Here is an 18,367-nt window from a genome sequence, read left to right as displayed (position 1 = left end):
GTAACTTGAGGTCGGGTTCTAGAGGTGAGGTGAGGGGTACTACTAAGGCAGCGTCACCCTGGTTGACCCTCTGGGCCAGGGCCTGGACCTGTAGGGAGAGGCCCTGCATCTGCTGGGTCAGGGTCTCAAGGGGGTCCATGATAGCGTCAGCGTAGGAGAATGGTAGACTAGGTATGGGCTTGTAATTATGTAATGGCAGGAAGGAGGTGAAGGGAAAGTGAGCCCTAATCTACCCATCGCCCTGTCCCTGCCTACTTGCAACGACCCGCCCTAGGCGACGGGGTACAACTGGGTGGCGGTCCCTACGCTGTCTAAGTGCACGGGAGAACAAACAGGGAACACGCAAGGGAAGGGGCAGTAGCCCACGGAACGCCGCGAGGAAACGGAGCGGTGAATGAATAGTCAGGACCAGGATGAAGTGGAGTATACCAACGTGAGCACGGAGAAGGAAGCAAGCCAGGGGCAAAGCGAAGCAGGTAAAGCAGAACTGCAGCAAGGCAGAAGCAGGCTGGAGCAAGCTGGAGCAAGCAGCAGTGGGGCCAGGAATCCAGAAGAATTACAAGCACTGAGGAAGAGAACACGGCAGGTAATAAAGGACAGGGGGCGGAGCTAACTCCGACTGACCAGGCCGCGATAGGCTCTCCCACTCCTGAGCCTGCCACCCTGGTTGGTGGGAGACTGTGTCAGTCTAACAGGTCTGGCCTCAGGTGTGGATTGATTAATCCCAGGAGTATACCTAGACGTAGTACCTGGCAGATCCCTAACAGCTGGGTCTAAAAATATTAAGGCTGATGCACTGTCGCGTAGCTTCATGGCCAGCCCTCCTTCGGAGGAAGATCCTGCTTGTATTTTGCCTCCAGGTATAATCATTTCCTCTATTGAGTCTGATTTAGTCTCTGAAATTGCTGCTGATCAAGGTTCAGCTCCCGGGAACCTTCCTGAGAACAAGCTGCTTGTTCCCCTGCAATTCCGGCTAAGGGTACTTAGGAAAAATCAGGACTCCGCACTATCTGGTCATCCAGGCATCCTGGGTACCAAGCACCTCATTGCCAGAAACTATTGGTGGCCTGGGTTGCCTAAAGACGTTAAGGCCTACGTCGCCGCTTGTGAGGTTTGTGCTAGGTCCAAGACTCCCAGGTCCCGACCAGCGGGCTTACTACGTTCTTTGCCCATTCCCCAGAGACCTTGGACCCATATCTCCATGGATTTTATCACCGATTTGCCTCCATCTCAAGGCAAGTTGGTGGTGTGGGTTGTAGTAGACCGCTTCAGTAAGATGTGCCACTTTGTGCCCCTCAAAAAACTACCCAATGCTAAGACGTTAGCTACCTTGTTTGTCAAACACATCCTGCGTCTCCATGGGGTTCCTGTCAATATTGTTTCTGACAGAGGGGTACAATTTGTTTCTTTGTTTTGGAGAGCCTTCTGTAAAAAGTTGGAGATTGATCTGTCCTTCTCCTCTGCCTTCCATCCTGAAACTAATGGCCAAACCGAGAGGACTAATCAGTCTGTAGAACAATATTTAAGGTGTTTTATCTCTGACTGTCAATATGATTGGGTCTCATTCATTCCCCTCGCCGAATTTTCCCTTAATAACCGGGTCAGTAACTCGTCAGGGGTCTCCCCCTTTTTCTGTAATTTTTGGTTTAATCCATGGTTCTCCTCCGTTTCACCTGGTAGTTCCAACAATCCCGAGGTAAAGGTCGTTCATCGGGAACTGTGCACAGTCTGGGCCCAGGTTCAGAAGAACCTAGAGGTGTCCCAGAGCATACAAAAAACTCAGGCAGATAGAAGACATTCTGCTAACCCCTTGTTTATGGTCGGGGATCTGGTGTGGCTATCGTCAAAGAACTTGCGCCTTAAAGTCCCGTCCAAGAAGTTTGCTCCCCGGTTTATAGGGCCGTACAAGGTCATTGAAGTCCTCAATCCTGTCTCCTTCCGACTGGAGTTGCCCCCATCTTTTCGAATACACAACGTGTTTCATGCCTCCCTCCTTAAACGCTGCTCCCCGTCCTTGGCTCCCTCGAGGAAACCTCATATCCCCGTTCTCACCCCTGAGGATACGGGGATACGGGCCTGAGGAGAGGACTTGGGTACCCGCCCGGGATGTTCACGCTGGGGTATTGGTCAGGAGGTTCCACCTTCATTTCCCCAATAAACCAGGTCCTTCTAGTAAGGGTCCGGTGGCCCCTCATAAAATGGGGGGTACTGTTAAGGATCTGCCAGGCACAGCTTCTGTATCCACGCCCATAGGTAATCAGTCTGCACCTGCTTCTATGTCTGTGAGACTGACTCCATCTTCCACCACTCAGGATGGCAGGCTTAGGAGTGGGAGAGCCTATCACAGCCTGGCCAGACGGAGCTAGCTCCCGCTCTCTGTCTATTTATACCCGCCTTTCCTGTTCCTCCTTGCTTGTGATTCTTCTCTGTTGGTTTCCTGGCCCTGCTGCAGCTTCTTGAACTACTTGTCCCTGCTTCGTATTGACCCTGGCTTACTGACTACTCTTCTGCTCTGCGTTTGGTACCTCGTACACTCCTGGTTTGACTCGGCTTGTTCACTACTCTCCTGCTCTGCGTTTGGCACCTCGTACTCTCCTGGTTTGACTCGGCTCGTTTACTACTCTTGTTGCTCACGGTGATGCCGTGGGCAACTGCCCCGTTTCCCTTTGTTCTGTGTTTCCTTGTCTGGTTGTCTGTCGTGCACTTACTGAGTGTAGGGACCGTCGCCCAGTGTTACCCCGTCGCCTAGGGCGGGTCGTTGCAAGTAGGAAGGGACTGAGTGGCGGGTAGATTAGGGCTCACTTGTCTGTTTCCCTATCCCTGTCATAACAATAAGTAGCTAATTATGTGTCCCCTCATCACCGCCTTGGACGTGGGCCATATGAAAGCCACATGAACTAATTGGTTCTGATGATCATGTATGTAATTATTCCAGTGTGTTGTTAAGTAATTTTTAACCCCTTCCCGACATACGCGCACGCCGGGTGGGGGAATATGGAGCGGGCTCACGGGCTGAGTCCGCTCCATAGAGAGAATGTGTCGGCTGTGTGTTACAGCCGACACTTCCGGGTTACGAGCGGGATCGCTTTTTAGCGCGATCCCGCTTGTTCAACCCGTTAAATGCCGCGTTCAATAGAGATCGCGGCATTTCAATTACTAAAAACAGGGGGGTGACCCCCTGTAATGTCTCAACGGCCCCCCCCGTGGCGAGATCGGGGGGAGCCAATGGTTCATGCGGCTGCCTGGGGGCCTGACGAAGTCCCCCAGGTCCGCCATCTTGGTACTCCTACGAAGCTCTGCCTCCGGCAGGGCTTCATAGGAGACGGTCAGAATCACGATATACTGCAATACATTAGTATTGCAGTATATCGTGCAAGCGATCGAACAATCGCTGGTTGAAGTTCCCTAGGGGGACTAATAAAAAATGTAAAAACAAGTTAAATAAAGTTTTTTTCTGTGTAAAAAAAAAATTCTAATCAAAAGTAAAAAAAAAAACCCTTTTCCCATTTTCCCCCTAGAGCATAGTAAAAAATTAAATAAATAAACATAATTGATATTGCCGCGTCCGTAAAAGTCTGAACTATCACAATATATCATTATTTAACACGCACGGGGTACGCCGTTAAAAAATAAAATTGTAAACTTCAGAATCTCTATTTTTTGGTCACCTCATCTCCCACAAAAAATTAAATACAAAGTGATCAAACCGTCACATTTACACCAAAATGGTATTATTAAAAACTACAGCTTATCCCGCAAAAAAATAAGCCCTTATACCACTTAATCGAAAAATAAAGAAGTTACGGCTCTCGGAATTTGGCAAAACAAAATAAATTTTCTTTTTTACACTTAGGTTTTTACTTGTAAAAGTAGTAAAATATAGAAAAAACTACACATATTTGGTATCGGCATAATCGTATTGACCCATAGAATAAAATTAACATGTTATTTTAATTGTACAATGAATTCCGTAAAAATGGCGCACAAAAAACCTTGGAGGAATCGCAGTTTTTTTCATTTTCTACCCCACAAATTTTTTTTTTCCCATTTCCTTGTACATTATATGGCAAAATAAATGGTGCTACAAAAAACGACAACTCGTCCCGCAAAAATCAAGCCCTCATAGTACTATATAGACGGAAAAATAAAGGCGTTATGGCCTTTGGAAGGTGGGGAGGAAAAAACGAAAATGAAAATCTGGAAAAGGGCTGCGGCGTGAAAGGGTTAAAGTCTTCAGACTCGTATAGGTAAGATGGGAACCACAATATCCTTTTGAGAGTCCTAGTAGGTTGTCCACCCAGAGTCATTGAAATCAGTGCGTGGTCTGATATTGTGATAGGATGTATGTCTGTGCGCATAACTTCTGGGAATAATTATGTGGAAAGAATGATGAGGTCTATTCTTGAGAACGAGTCATGTACTGCTGAGTAAAAGGTGTTCTCCCTATCTTTTGGCTTGTGTAGTCGCCACGGATCACACAAAGACAGTTGATCCATAAAAGTGGCTATATGTAGGTTAGGAGGTAATTCAGCGTGTTCCGAGCCTGATCTGTCTATGGAAGGGTGAGGGGTTAAATTATAAACCCTGGCCACTATTAATTTGTGGTGGTCTCTCTGTTCTAAAAAGTCTATAATTTTAGGGTAGAAGTTGTCATTGGGTTGGTTGGGGGCATATATATTCATAAAAGAATATGTGAGCTGATGGATTTTGATTTGTATATAAACAAAGCGGCCGTTCTGGTCAACATGTTGGTCAGTTATGGCATATGGCAGGCCTTTTCTAAAGTAAACAGCCACACCCCTTGACTTAGAGGAGTATGTAGATACCACTGGGTCATCAAGCCAGGAGGCCCGCAGAGGCACATAATGACCGGTTTGCCAGTGCGTCTCCTGGAGAAGTATTATATCTGCCTGTTGACATTTTAGGTGAGTGAGCACCTTGCGTTGTTTCTCCGGGTCGTTCAGACCTGCCACATTCCATGACACCATGAGTAGGGTTTGGGGTTGAATGAAACTCCTGAGATGTTTGCAATAAGTTACTCATCCTGAATCTAGGTGTTCGACATGGGTATGCAGATCTTGTTTTCTGTTGTGATGCCACCCCCGTCCCAGCGAGCGTGGAGGACATCTAGTAGGTAAGGGGGAGGGGACCTGTTCCGGTCCGTGATGCACAGTCTCATCCCATAAAACACACAATCAAATCAAAATACAGTCGCACACATGTTTGCATAATTTAACTGGCAGAAGCCTGTGCCTAGAACACTCTATCAACAGGAATCAAGGTCCAAAGACCTTATAAACAGTAATAAAGCCTCTCGGCTAAGTAAAAATCAGTCTCCTCCACAGGAAATTTGAAATAGATCAGACCGCCGCATTAAGGCAATATTTTCTGAGTGCATCTTCAGGCGTGTCATATAGTCTGGTTTGACCATTCTCCACGACTTTCAGCTGTACCGGGTACAGTAATTGGAAGCGGATATTATTCTCATGGAGATGTTTGCAGACTGGCGTGAAAGTTTTTCGCTTTTGGAAGACTTGCATAGAGAAATCCTGAAACATCAAAATTTTGTGCCCGTTAATCCTGAGCTCCGAGGTTTGTCTGAAGGCCCTCAGAATTTTTTCTTTAACCGTGCAGTTATGATATCTGGCTATGACTGCTCTTGGTCTTCCGCCTCTATCTTGTTCTCTCCTGAAGCCTTGGTGGTGGGCTCTTTCTATGGATAAAGGGTCCTCCGGCAGCTGCAAGTGCAAGGGCCCTTGGTAGGTCTGTAGACAAATAGGTAGTAAGTGACTCATTCGTCACATCCTCTGGAATCCCAACAAACCGTAAATTGTTTCGCCGTTCGCAGTTCTAAAGATCGTGTAGTTTCTCCCGTAACATATGTATGAGACCATCTTGTTGAGTCATTAGAGTTTCCAAGCGGGAGACATCCATTTCACACGTCATAGTTTTATTTTCCAATTCCCCGATTTTCTGCGAATTTATCGGGGTTTGTATCAGATCCAAACAGCTCTCAAATATAGGGATGATGAGACGAGAAACCTCCCGAGCCACCTGTGCCTGGGATTGTAAAGCAAGATGTTGAGATGTCGGGCTCGGGGGTCCCGAGAGGTTCGGTGGAGTTATGTCTTCTGACATCAAAACCTCCGCTGATATCTCACACCGCTGTGAGGGGTTGGACAAATTTTGACCCTTGGACAATCCTTTCCCTTATTTTCTCTGTGCAGATTGTGTTGAAAAAGACTGAGATGTAGATGAGTGCGGCATCGAGGAGGAGCGGGTGGATCTGGATTTCCCAGAATTGTGTAAATATTTGTCCATTTATTCAGTGGCCCAAGTCTATGCGGGCTGTCACTTGGCGTTTTAGGTATGCATAATCTGTGGAGGGGTAATTACAAGCTCACATGGGTAGTATCATGGTATCAATCATAAGAAAAGAGTCATTTGCACTTGAGCTGTGACAGTGGGTGAAGAGTACTTTTGCACTTATTAAAGTCAATATCTCCGCAGTGACCTGTGGCACAGACACAGGGACAGTGGTGTCCAAACATGTAGGTATCCCATATCAACCGCCCTGCTGTATACACGTGAAGGAGGGGTTATCTTCATATCCCAATTTGGAGACTGCACAGTCTGTCCTTTTTTAAATGTATCCCAGAAAATCTATCTCCACCTCGGGCTTATAACAGATCATTCCTCCGAGAAGCACACTCTGGGAGGTGTTCTAGGCATCTAACACTGACTCACAAAGTCATCAATAAACAAGGTACTTATCTGTCCCGGTGTTTCTCTCAAAGGTTGTGTATCCTGTCTGTCCAGTAGTCACTGCGCAGACTGTGTTGGATCTGTGCACGTATCATCTTCACTGCTATGGCGAGCCCCAGCCCTCACACCTCACGCCACAGCCCCTCCTTTGCTCGATGGGACTTCAGGCTCCAGTCCCTCCACACCGCTCAGAGTCTCCGCTGCCTTTCCCTGTGTCCTCAGTATGGGACTTTAAGACTGAACCAGCTCTGTGATCTGGCTGCTAAGATGGTGGATCTCGGCCTCTTCTTCTCTCGCGGTGCCCCTTTTGCTCTCCGTGGTGTGTTATATGGCACTCCCGAGTTAAGTCTCACTTGTCCCCAGCCGTTTAACTTCTTTTGAGGACTGTCTCTGTAGGGATGCCTGAGATTTAGGCTAGATTATACGACAGTCCTCGGGAGCAAAGTTAAAACGCGGCCATCCGAGATGTCCCACTCACAGGTAGCCCCCCCACACACCTTTTTTACAAGCATTAAAGAATTTTCTACGTCAGACCGGGTGACTTTTTTCTCTCTACTTGCATTGTGTTATATTTATTTATGTAACCCATAATCTAGAATCCCTTTCTATTAGGCTGGATTCACACGAACGTTGCGTTTTTGCGCGCGTGAAAAACGCGCCGTTTCGGTTGCGTTGGAGTTGCGTGTGGCATCCGTTTGGGCAGCGTGATAGCGTATTTAACGCGCGTATGGCATGCGTTTTTTACGCGCGTCAAAACAACGGAGGGTGGAGTAATGGAGAGGGCAGCCTACAAAAAGACACCTTCTCCAACACCTGCTTGCTGTGAGCACATGTTCGCATCAAGATTTCACGTTACCTCACACTTTGGCCCGTGTTTGTTGTTTTTGGGTGGTTTTACAGGTTAAAAAACTACTATTGCTGCAGATGTCAGTTTAAACTGTGCGCATGTGCTCAGAAAGTGAAAAGCCACTTCCTGGTTTGTAGTTTTGTCTAGTCTGCTCAACTCATTTACATAGACTTAACAAGTGTTGCGTGAAAAACGCTGTGCGTACGGAGGTGCTTCCGTGTGCCCTGCGTTGTTTTCACGCACCCATTGACTTCAATGGGTGCGTGATGCGTTGAAAACGCTGAATCAACGGACATGTCGTGCCTTTTTGGCAACGGAGCAACGCTGCGCAAAAACCACGCACATGTCTGCACGGCCCCATAGACTAATATAGGTCCGGGCAACGCGCGTGAAAATCACGCGCGTTGCACGCGCGTATTTTACGTTCGTCTGAATAAAGCCTAAAGCCTCATAACTTGTCGATGACATTTCTACCATAGTGAAAAGAATGTTGTAGAGGTATATAATGGAAACAAAACAGAACTGTCCATTCCTATCGTTAGGTTAAATGTTCTCCTTTGTGTGACCATTGTAATGTATATAAAGAGCACCAACTGCCTGTGTTTGTTTGTAGCGGGGGCTTATTGGTGTTACAACTTGTATAACACATCAACAAACAGTCAAGGTAAAATTAAGTGAGACATTTTATGTAGAATTTTGTATTTAGAAAATGTATTATGTTTTATTTGTTTTTTGAAAAAAAGGAACAATATAATCCTCACACTCTTCTATTTATAGCGATACCAAATACGTGTACTTTGCACAACATACATCGTTGCTATAACAAATAAGAACAAAGGTCAACACATTTATACTAGCTTCTTCACAACCATTAGTGCAGAGTACATGTGTACAAACATTTTATTTTAGGAGTAAGGCTGGGTTCACACGACCATGTTACGTCCGTAATGGACGTAACGTATTTCGGCCGCAAGTCCCGGACCGAACACAGTGCAGGGAGCTGGGCTCCTAGCATCATAGTTATGTACGATACTAGGAGTCCTTGCCTCGCTGCAGGACAACTGTCCCGTACTGTAATCATGTTTTCAGTACGGGACAGTAGTTCCACGGAGAGGCAGGGACTCCTAGCATCGTACATAAATATGATGCTAGGAGCCCGGCTCCCTGCACTGTGTTCGGTCCGGGACTTGCGGCCGAAATATGTTCCATCCATTACGGACGTAACATGGTAGTGTGAACCCAGAATAAGGCTGTTCACACATCGCAACTTGTTGTAGAATTTGAAGAAGATTTTTGAGCCAAAGCCAGTAGGAAGAACTGATGGCCACGTTCACACGTGGCAGAATTTTTCCGCTGCAAATGTTGGTGAAGATTCGGGGGAAATTACACAGCGAATCTGCACCCACATTTGCATATTTGACAGGTAATTCAGAGATTGCAGATATCACAGCAGACTTGCCACAGATTTCAGTTTTTGCATTGCAAAGGCTGAAGTACGCAGTGAAATTCCGCTGCTTCTCCGCAACATAATGAGCATGCTGCGGAGGGAAAATTCTGCACTGCCGCCTAATTTCCACACAGTTATTTTCTGCAACATCTGAACTACGTTTCCTAAAAATGTATAGAAACAAATGTAAAAAACGGCTGCTGCAGAATTCCACTGCGGACTGTCCACAGCGGAATTCAACAGCAATTCCGCCACGTCTGAACGTGGCCTATACTTCTCCCTTCTGAATCTGCTTCTGGCTTTGGCTCAAAAATCGGCATCAAAATCATGTGTGAACATAGCCTTAAGGTCAAATAGGCTGGAGGGACAAAAATTATAAAACTGCTCTGAGAATACTTTGAGGGTATGTGCACACACACTAATTACGTCCGTAATTGACGGACGTATTTCGGCCGCAAGTCCCGGACCGAACACAGTGCAGGGAGCCGGGGCTCCTAGCATCATACTTATGTACGATGCTAGGAGTCTCTGCCTCACTGCAGGACAACTGTCCCGTACTGTAATCATGTTTTCAGTACGTGACAGTGGTCCTGCAGCGAGGCAGGGACTCCTAGCATCGTACATAAGTATGATGCTAGGAGCCCGGCTCCCTGCACTGTGTTCGGTCCGGGACTTGCGGCCGAAATACGTCCGTCAATTACGGACGTAATTAGTGTGTGTGCACATACCCTTAGAGGGGTAATTATCCCTTTCTATCCCATTCACACCTAACTTCTGTAATAATACATTTAACAGAAGAACATGACTTTAATGCGAAGATGAATTCTTATACAATATTGGAATTGTAATAAGACTAAAATTACAGGGGCTATCCCTAAGGCGAAAAAGGGATTTCTTCATCACTTTTTTGATGCTACTAGAGCCACGATCGCACAGTATTGGAAGTTGTGCTCGATCCCTTACAGAATGGAACTTGTGGATTGTTTGAACCGTATAATGCATATGGAAGAAATAACTGCAATTGATAGGGATTGATATGACTCCTATACTTAGACGTGGTATTACTGGGTCGCTTTTCATTCCTCAACCAACATACAGTCTTGAATTGTTAAATAATTGTAACGGCATGTTCAGACGTGGCAGAATTTTTCCGCTGCAAATGTTGATGCAAATTCACGGCAATTACGCTGCAAATTTGCAGCAACACTTGCATATTTGACAGCTATTTCAGACGTTGCAGATACCACGCTCGGACTTGACCACAGATTTTAGTTTTTGCATTGCAAAGGCTGAAATCTGCAGTGAAATTCCGCTGCTTCTCCGCAACAGAATGTGCATGCGGCAGAGTGAACATTCTGCACCGCAGCCTAAATTCCGCACTGTTATTTTCTGCAACATCTGAACTAAGTTACCTAAAAAAGCATAGAAACCAATGAAAAAAACGGCTGCTGCAGATTTCCTCTGCAGACTGTCTGCACCAGAATTCCGCGGCAATTCAGCCACGTCTGAACATGCCCTAAGAGGGTTATGGTCAGATATATTTTTGCTACTTCTTCTTCCTTGTTGTACCCCTTGTTGTACCCTCCCTGTGTGTGTGTGTGTGTGTGTGTGTGTGTGTGTGTGTGTGTGTGTGTGTGTGTGTGTGTGTGTGTGTGTGTGTGTGTGTGTGATCCTGGCCTTACTACTGGTCAGTTTCTTTTAGGTATTGTTTGGGATTATAATTGACTGTGTCTGGAGTCTGCATTGCAGATACTTTTGATAAAGTCATGTACTATAATTCTCATGTATGATTGTTTATACTATGACATTCCTGTAATTGGGTCCCATTGGTTCTTTCTTATGTTTGTTGTTATTATCTTTTTCAATAACAAGTGATTCACCAGTAGAATAGTAAAATTAGTTTCTCAGCGATATCAGTATATAAAATATTTTGTCTGACCTCTTTTCCCTTGTAGATGCAGATATTCATGTATGAAGATAAACATTTTCAGGGTCGCTACTATGAATGTGGTATGGACTGCCCTAATTTGAATTCTTACATAAGTCGATGCAACTCGGTTCGAGTTATAAAAGGATGCTGGATGATTTATGAACGTACCAACTATAGGGGAAACCAATATTTTCTCAAACGAGGAGAATATCCAAATTTTCAAGACTGGATGGGATTTAATGATTCCATCAGATCGTGTGTAGCTATTCCACTAGTAAGTGTCTTTATTTCTGACAATATTTAAGTAACAATTTAACATTTAGGGTTGTAGTAATATACGTTATACTTTGCAGTGTAATTCAGCTTTTGATTAAAGGGATCATTCCCATTGAACGTCCTTTTTGTCATTGGGCTAATCCCTTATTGTAGCGTTAGACAATGTCCATTGAAACCAGTGGGTGTTTGTGTTATGTACATGTGTCAGTGGCCCTGCAGAGCTGGTTTTTGCTTCTATTACCTTAATATGCCTAAGAGGTCATATGGAAAGTAGTTGTCCAAAAAGTACAGTATTGTTTAAACATCACCAAATACTCACTACCTGGTCTTATCTCTTCTATAACTGTTGCTCGTGGTTTGTGCCTCTTTGGACCTTTCAGTTAATATATAAATAGCATGATAAATCTTATCATCTTAAATGTATAAAAATTTGATTGAAGAAAACTAGAAACCTGCTAACCACAGCTTCCCTTTGAAGCAAATGAGGAACAGCTTTGTCGGGTTTCCAGTATTTGACACAATTTCCAAAAAAAGACGTGAGCTCTAGCAAGTAGTTTAGTAAATAGAAGATAAACCAGAATAACTGTTAAAGAAAACTGAAGAGCATCTAGCAAAATCTGAAATGTCATGTCTCAACAGACTGATCCTACATGAGGAAGTAGTACTATACTTACCAAATAGTTCATCTATGCATATGCACGGGACAACACCAAGTACAGGGGAGCACAGAAATGGGAGTATGCTAGTTTATATTCCATTGCCTAGCTTCAAATTATCTTCATAAAAATACATATAGTGGATTCACTAAGCCTTAATCGGCTTGGCACTGGCTAGACCAAGGTGAGAAGGCTAAGAAAATTTGCCGTTCTTTATCCTTAATCCTCTTGAGGAGGTATGGACTTTCCTGATTAGTTGTCAGATAGTAGCAAGCAGGAGAATAAGACATATCCAAAGTCAGGAGTCAGGCCAAGAGTGGATACCAGGAGTAGAACAAGGATCAGGTAAAGGTTAGGGTCAGGATCAGAGTTAGGAACACAGACAAATAGCAATGGGAACAATAGCCAATCAAAGGATATACATTGATCTGAATGCAAGGCATGGCTGGCTGATTCCCCCTTAAATCGGCTGCCAGGCCTGTCATCAACAACTGGTGTTGGTTGCGATTCTGCAGGGCTGCCAATGAAAATGGGACTAGCGAAGGCATCCGGTTGATAGCTGCGCCACTCACCGGGACTCGCCGCTGAAGCCGGACGAGGGGAGAATCAATACACAATTGCAAATTTCTCTTGTACAGTTTTCAACATAGACAAATCCAATGGTAAATACAGCTCTGCCAATATAAGGAGAAAATTGCATTGTTCAAGATCTAGAACATCCATGCATACTGTATTATCTTTTACATTTAATTTAATGTAAGCATTTACTAATAAATCTTTTAATAAAATACTAACCCTTCAAAAACATTTCGATATAATGCTAATTGTGAATTACAGTCAATTATAATCAATGATTTCATTTGGTTTTGTTTTAAAATCAATACTGTAGCTTGCCTGTCATAATTCACATTGGTGTTTTATTTTTACATCTCCTTTTTACTCTTCCATTACAGTATAAAGGATCTTACAGACTGAGGCTTTATGAAAGAAATAACTTTGGTGGTAAAATGCTGGACGCAATGGATGATTGTCCTTCAGTTTCTGTTTTAACCACCATGACATCCAGTCCTGCAATGTATTTGATGGCTACTGGATTTTCTATGAACTTCCCAATTATAAGGGTCGCCAGTATTGCCTGAGACCGGGAGAGTACAGAAGATTTACTGACTGGGGAGCTCTGAATGCCCGGGTTGGCTCCTTCAAGCAAATTTCAGAATTTTCATAGATTAATTTAATAAAATAATAGAAAAATGTATCTTCTATTTCTGTATTTTGTACCAGAAATAATATTGTAATTTTACTAAACTATCTCTATTTAACCTCTAGTCTATGAGATACAGAAATGAGGTCTATCTATCTATCTATCTATCTATCTATCTATCTATCTATCTATCTATCTATCTATCTATCTATCTATCTATCTATCTATCTATCTATCTATCTATCTATCTATCTATCTATCTATCCATCCATCTATCTATCTATCATCTATCTATCTATCTATCTATCTATCTATCTATCTATCTATCTATCTATCTATCTATCTATCTATCTCTATATAACTATAACTATCATCTCATATCTATCCATCCATCAATAACTGTCAAGTAAACTATGCACAGTGAGTTTCAAAGACAGCAAAACATTCAAAGAAGATCTGCTGTAAAAATGTACTGTATATAGTGTTTAAAGGGGTTATCTCACAAAACAACTTATCACCTATCCCCAGTTTTTGATCGCTGGGAGTCCCATCGATCAAGAGAACGTGGGTTCCAAGTCCCCGGAATGTACAGATTATCAATCATGCATTATTTATTCTCTTAGGGACTGCTGTTCTCGGCTATCTTCAGCAGTCCCATAGAGAATAAATGGAGCGGAAGTGCACATTCAGGGGACTTAGGATCCCCGTTCTCTTGATCGGTGGGAGTCTCAGTGGTGGAACCCTTAGAGATCAAACAGTAATTACCTGTCCTGTAGATATGTGATAAGTTGTGTTGGTAGGATAACCCCTTTAGACAATGGTAAGTATAAAATCATACGCTTTATGTAGCAATCCACTTAAGACTTTTTGTGGCCCACCAACATCTGTGCACTCCTTCAAAGTTAAGTGGGGGTGCAGGCAGTGTAGAGGTCTGCTCAGCTGTCTGCTGTTATGGGATAAGCGGTGTGCAAGGAATAGTGGGATTGAATTCAACCCCTCTGTGGGAGCAAAGTAAAAAGTAAGCATTATTATAATGAATATTGCACCAATGTTTTTCCAGTCAGTAATTTGAAAATATAATAAACTGATAAAAATATTTACAAGTACTTATGTCACTATATTAAATTGCTACTAAAAACATTTAAATAGCAGATGTAACGCCTTTTGCCAACATTTACTATAGCTCATCTATTGAAGAACTACCCACGTTCCGTTTGGAAGGAGTGTGACATCAACAACTCCTTTAATATATGAACATTAAGTACTTTGAAATAATTCATATACTGTAAACTAGGATTCTCTTGGAACTAGAGATTAGTGAATTTCCCAAAATGTTTTCCGGTCTAATTCTGTTTCAACTGGCCCTCATATTTGATTTGGTCCAAATATTTGAAAGTGCCCTGATTGCCCTGAAAATATGTGAATGACACTCTGAGGTCTTTTAGTACTGTGTTTTACCACTTTTAAGCTCTTTAACACCAATATAGCATTAGTAATGTATTTTAGTAATTAGTAATAACATCTGTATCAGCAAGCAGCAACAAGCATTAGGATTTTAAGTTAAATTACAATCGACTTATTTGAAAATGAATTGTCTCTTGGACACAGACAAGTATTTTGGAGCTGTATAAATGCTTGGCCTGGAACAATATGCCTGTTTTTGGTGGCACTGTTAGATATATGCAAAATAATGAGTGGTGTCATGTCTGCGAAGTCATGTGAGCGATGTCCGTTTCAGAAGGCAGCGGCAAGCTATCAGCACCGGAATTAATAATATTGATGAAGATTTGTGAATGATGTGATGAAGATTGGTGATTCACAAATTAATATAAGAATTGTATAGCTGCATCATCACTCACTTACAGCAATACCTGCCTGTGCCTGCCTATTAAACACACTGACACTGACTGACTCCTCTCGCTCTCAAAAATGTATCTCTATCAAATTACTATGACTATCTATTCTCTTCTCCTCACTATGAAACACATTTACTGACAATGATCCACTATCTACTGTATTCTATTGCTGATAAAAAAAAAATGTTTTTATTAATACATAACATAAAAAACTCACATGTTAAAATCAAAGATGACTACCACAGTGTGGAAAAATGGAAGCCAGACAACTGTAAGTAATTGTATATCTGCTATGCATGTACATTGAGTGTATCATACAAAAATAAAAAGATGAATAAATGACACCTGTAAAAAAAAAGGGATGGCGGGCTGTAAGGCATTATAGGGAAGACCGCTGGGCTGCCTGAGGTCATGTGATAGTTCTTCTCTGTCTTCATTTGATGTGCAATCTGGCAGCCGCTAATTTGAGTAGGACCAATCCAAAGCTATTAGGAGATTTGTAACAAATTCAAATTGGGAAAAATGTATTCACTCATGTCTAGTTGGAACCACAGGTCTGAAAATGGTTGTCACGAAGGGTCTGTGGACCCACTGGGCCGTACCGCCTTGGCGGTAAGGCAGCTGACCAACAGGGAACAGGTGAATGTCTATAGTTCTATAGGTACCTGTGGCAGCTCAGACAGCAGCAGGGCAGGCTCGGCTGGGACTTAGGTAGCAGGCGAACGTCAGGCGAGGTGAAGTAGGTCAGACGTGGATGTAGCACCAAACGACTTTGGCACAGCTCAGTGCTAGACCAGGAAAGTATGGATTGCTAGGAACAGGAACTGGAAACAGGTATAGGTGCAGGGACAGGGACTGGAACACTGACTGGAATAGGAAACACACTAGGAGGCCATCACATAGACAAACTAGGAAACACAACAACGCTCAGGCATAGAACTAGGGGGCTGGACCCCTCTTATAGTCCTGGGTACTCACAGGTCAAAGTTCACCCATGAGGTCCGGTGCGCACGTTGCCCCTTTGAGAGAGGGCACGAGCGTGCCCACGCACCCTACGGGATCTGGCAGAGGTGAGTGGACGCGAGCGCTGGCGTCTCCTGAAGAGGAGGCTGGGGCCAGTGCTTGCCAACTCGTGGCTGCGGCTGTCAGGGGGAGGTTGGAGCTGACAGCCCACAGCCACGGACATTACAATGGTACATTCTTGTCAGGAACCAAACATCTATAGCAGACAAGGCTAGGACTTGATCAGCTGGAGTGCATGGTAAACTGATGACCTATGGTATCAGGGAATAGCCTACCAATGCTCCAAAAATTACAAATTTCCCTTCTTTCCCTTAGTCATAATGCAGTTAGAGTCAGTCTATCCACAACTGACTGGCTTAAGATACAGGCAGACACATCGGTACACATCTTGAGGAAGATAAGGCCTACAGTGAAGCAGGTCACACAGCACTTGGATGATTAAAATACATAGATAAACTCGAATTGTTTTAGGCCTAGCCTCTTCAAAAGCTGTGTAGACATAATAAGGAGGTAGTGTTATTTGTTCTTAAACTGGTCATCTAATCCATACCGTATATAGTTGAAGGGTTTAAACCATACAATAGGAGGAATCTACTTAATCTTTGACTACTGTAGGCCTACTGGAATTACACTGGAAAACATCTAAATGATATCATTAAAGAGGCTCTGTCACCAGGTTTTGCAACCCCTATCTGCTATTGCAGCAGATAGGCGCTGCAATGTAGATTACAGTAACGTTTTTATTTTTAAAAAACGAGCATTTTTGGCCAAGTTATGACCATTTTTGTAGTTATGCAAATGAGGCTTGCAAAAGTCCAAGTGGGTGTGTTTAAAAGTAAAAGTCCAAGTGGGCGTGTATTATGTGCGTACATCGGGGCGTTTTTAATACTTTTACTAGCTGGGCGCTCTGAAGAAAAGTATCATCCACTTCTCTTCAGAACGCCCAGCTTCTGGCAGTGCAGATCTGTGACGTCACTCACAGGTCCTGCATCGTGTCGGCCACATCGGCACCAGAGGCTACAGTTGATTCTGCAGCAGCATCAGCGTTTGCAGGTAAGATCGACTTTTTTTTTTTTTCCACAAACTTTATTTAACTGTTTTACATTTTTTTTTTAGTCCCACCAGGGGACTTCACTATGCGATGTGCCGATCGCATATATAATGCTTTGGTATACTTAGTATACCGAAGCATTATTGCCTGTCAGTGTAAAACTGACAGGCAACCTATTAGGTCATGCCTCCGGCATCGCCTAACAGGCAGATGCTGAAGGCAGACCTGGGGGTCTTTGTTGGACCCCCGGCTGTCATGGAAACCCGACGGCGACCCGCGATTTGTTTGCGGGGGCGCCGATCGGGTGACAGAGGGAGCTCCCCCCTCTGTCAAACACATTAAATGCCGCTGTCACTATTGACAGCGGCATTTAATGGGTTAAACTGCCGGAATCGGCGCGCGCTTCGATTCCGGCAGTTGCAGCAGGAGCAAGTGCAGGGGACGGCGCGGTGACGTATGGAGAGGGGGGCGGCGCGGAAGTGGGCAGGAGGCGGCAATACCCCCGTGTTTCCCCGAAAGTAAGACATATGTCTTACTTTCGGGGTACAGCTTATATTAGCCGACCCCCCTGAAACCCCCGACACGTCTTACAATCGGGGGTGTCTTACTATCGGGGAAACACGGTACTAATAATAGGTATACATTTTATTGAATACAAAACATAAAATACATATTAAAATCAAAGATGATTGCCACAGTATGATAAATAGAGGCCAGACAGCAATTAATCTTGGACAAAATGTAAATTTCTACAAGACATACGTGATAAAATATCATATATCAAACAGAGGGTAACTATGCAAATGAAACAGAGCAAGTATCATTCCCATAGAATTTACAATATGTATATAAAAATGATAATAAAGACACAATGCAAATTATAAATAACTGCAATAGTTACAGACAAGTAACAAGATATATGTGTGTGCTTTAATCAACGTACAAGATCAGCATACACATGTATAGAACGTGAGTGCATAATAGCAACTTACCCAGATGAAGGCTTTCAGCCAAAACGCGCATCGGGTGTGACGCCAGATATCCAGTCATTTGCTTATGGGTAGGTTGCTACCATGTACATACATGTATTACTAATGCAATTATTTGTTTGGGTAAGTTGCTATTATGCGCTCATGGTCTATATGTGTGTATGCTGATCTTGTAGGTTGAATATAGCACACACACACACACACACACACACACACACACACACACGTGTGTGTGTGTGTGTGTGTATGTGTGTGTGTGTGTGTGTGTGTGTGTGTGTGTATCTTGTTACTTGTCTGTTACTATTGCAGTTATGTATAATTAGCAT

At 43.6% G+C, this 18,367-nt stretch overlaps 1 pseudogene; it reads left to right on the top strand.

Annotated features, from left to right (window-relative positions):
* The window catches only part of LOC142656344 (gamma-crystallin 2-like), a 52,327-nt pseudogene extending 39,181 nt beyond the window's left edge, over positions 1 to 13,146 (top strand).
* The last annotated feature ends 5,221 nt before the right edge of the window (positions 13,147 to 18,367 follow it).

Source organism: Rhinoderma darwinii, chromosome 6 (assembly GCF_050947455.1).
Source record: "Rhinoderma darwinii isolate aRhiDar2 chromosome 6, aRhiDar2.hap1, whole genome shotgun sequence".
Lineage (NCBI taxonomy): Eukaryota > Metazoa > Chordata > Amphibia > Anura > Rhinodermatidae > Rhinoderma > Rhinoderma darwinii.
Note: the sequence above shows the minus strand (reverse complement) of the source record. Positions and strands in the feature narration are given on the sequence as shown.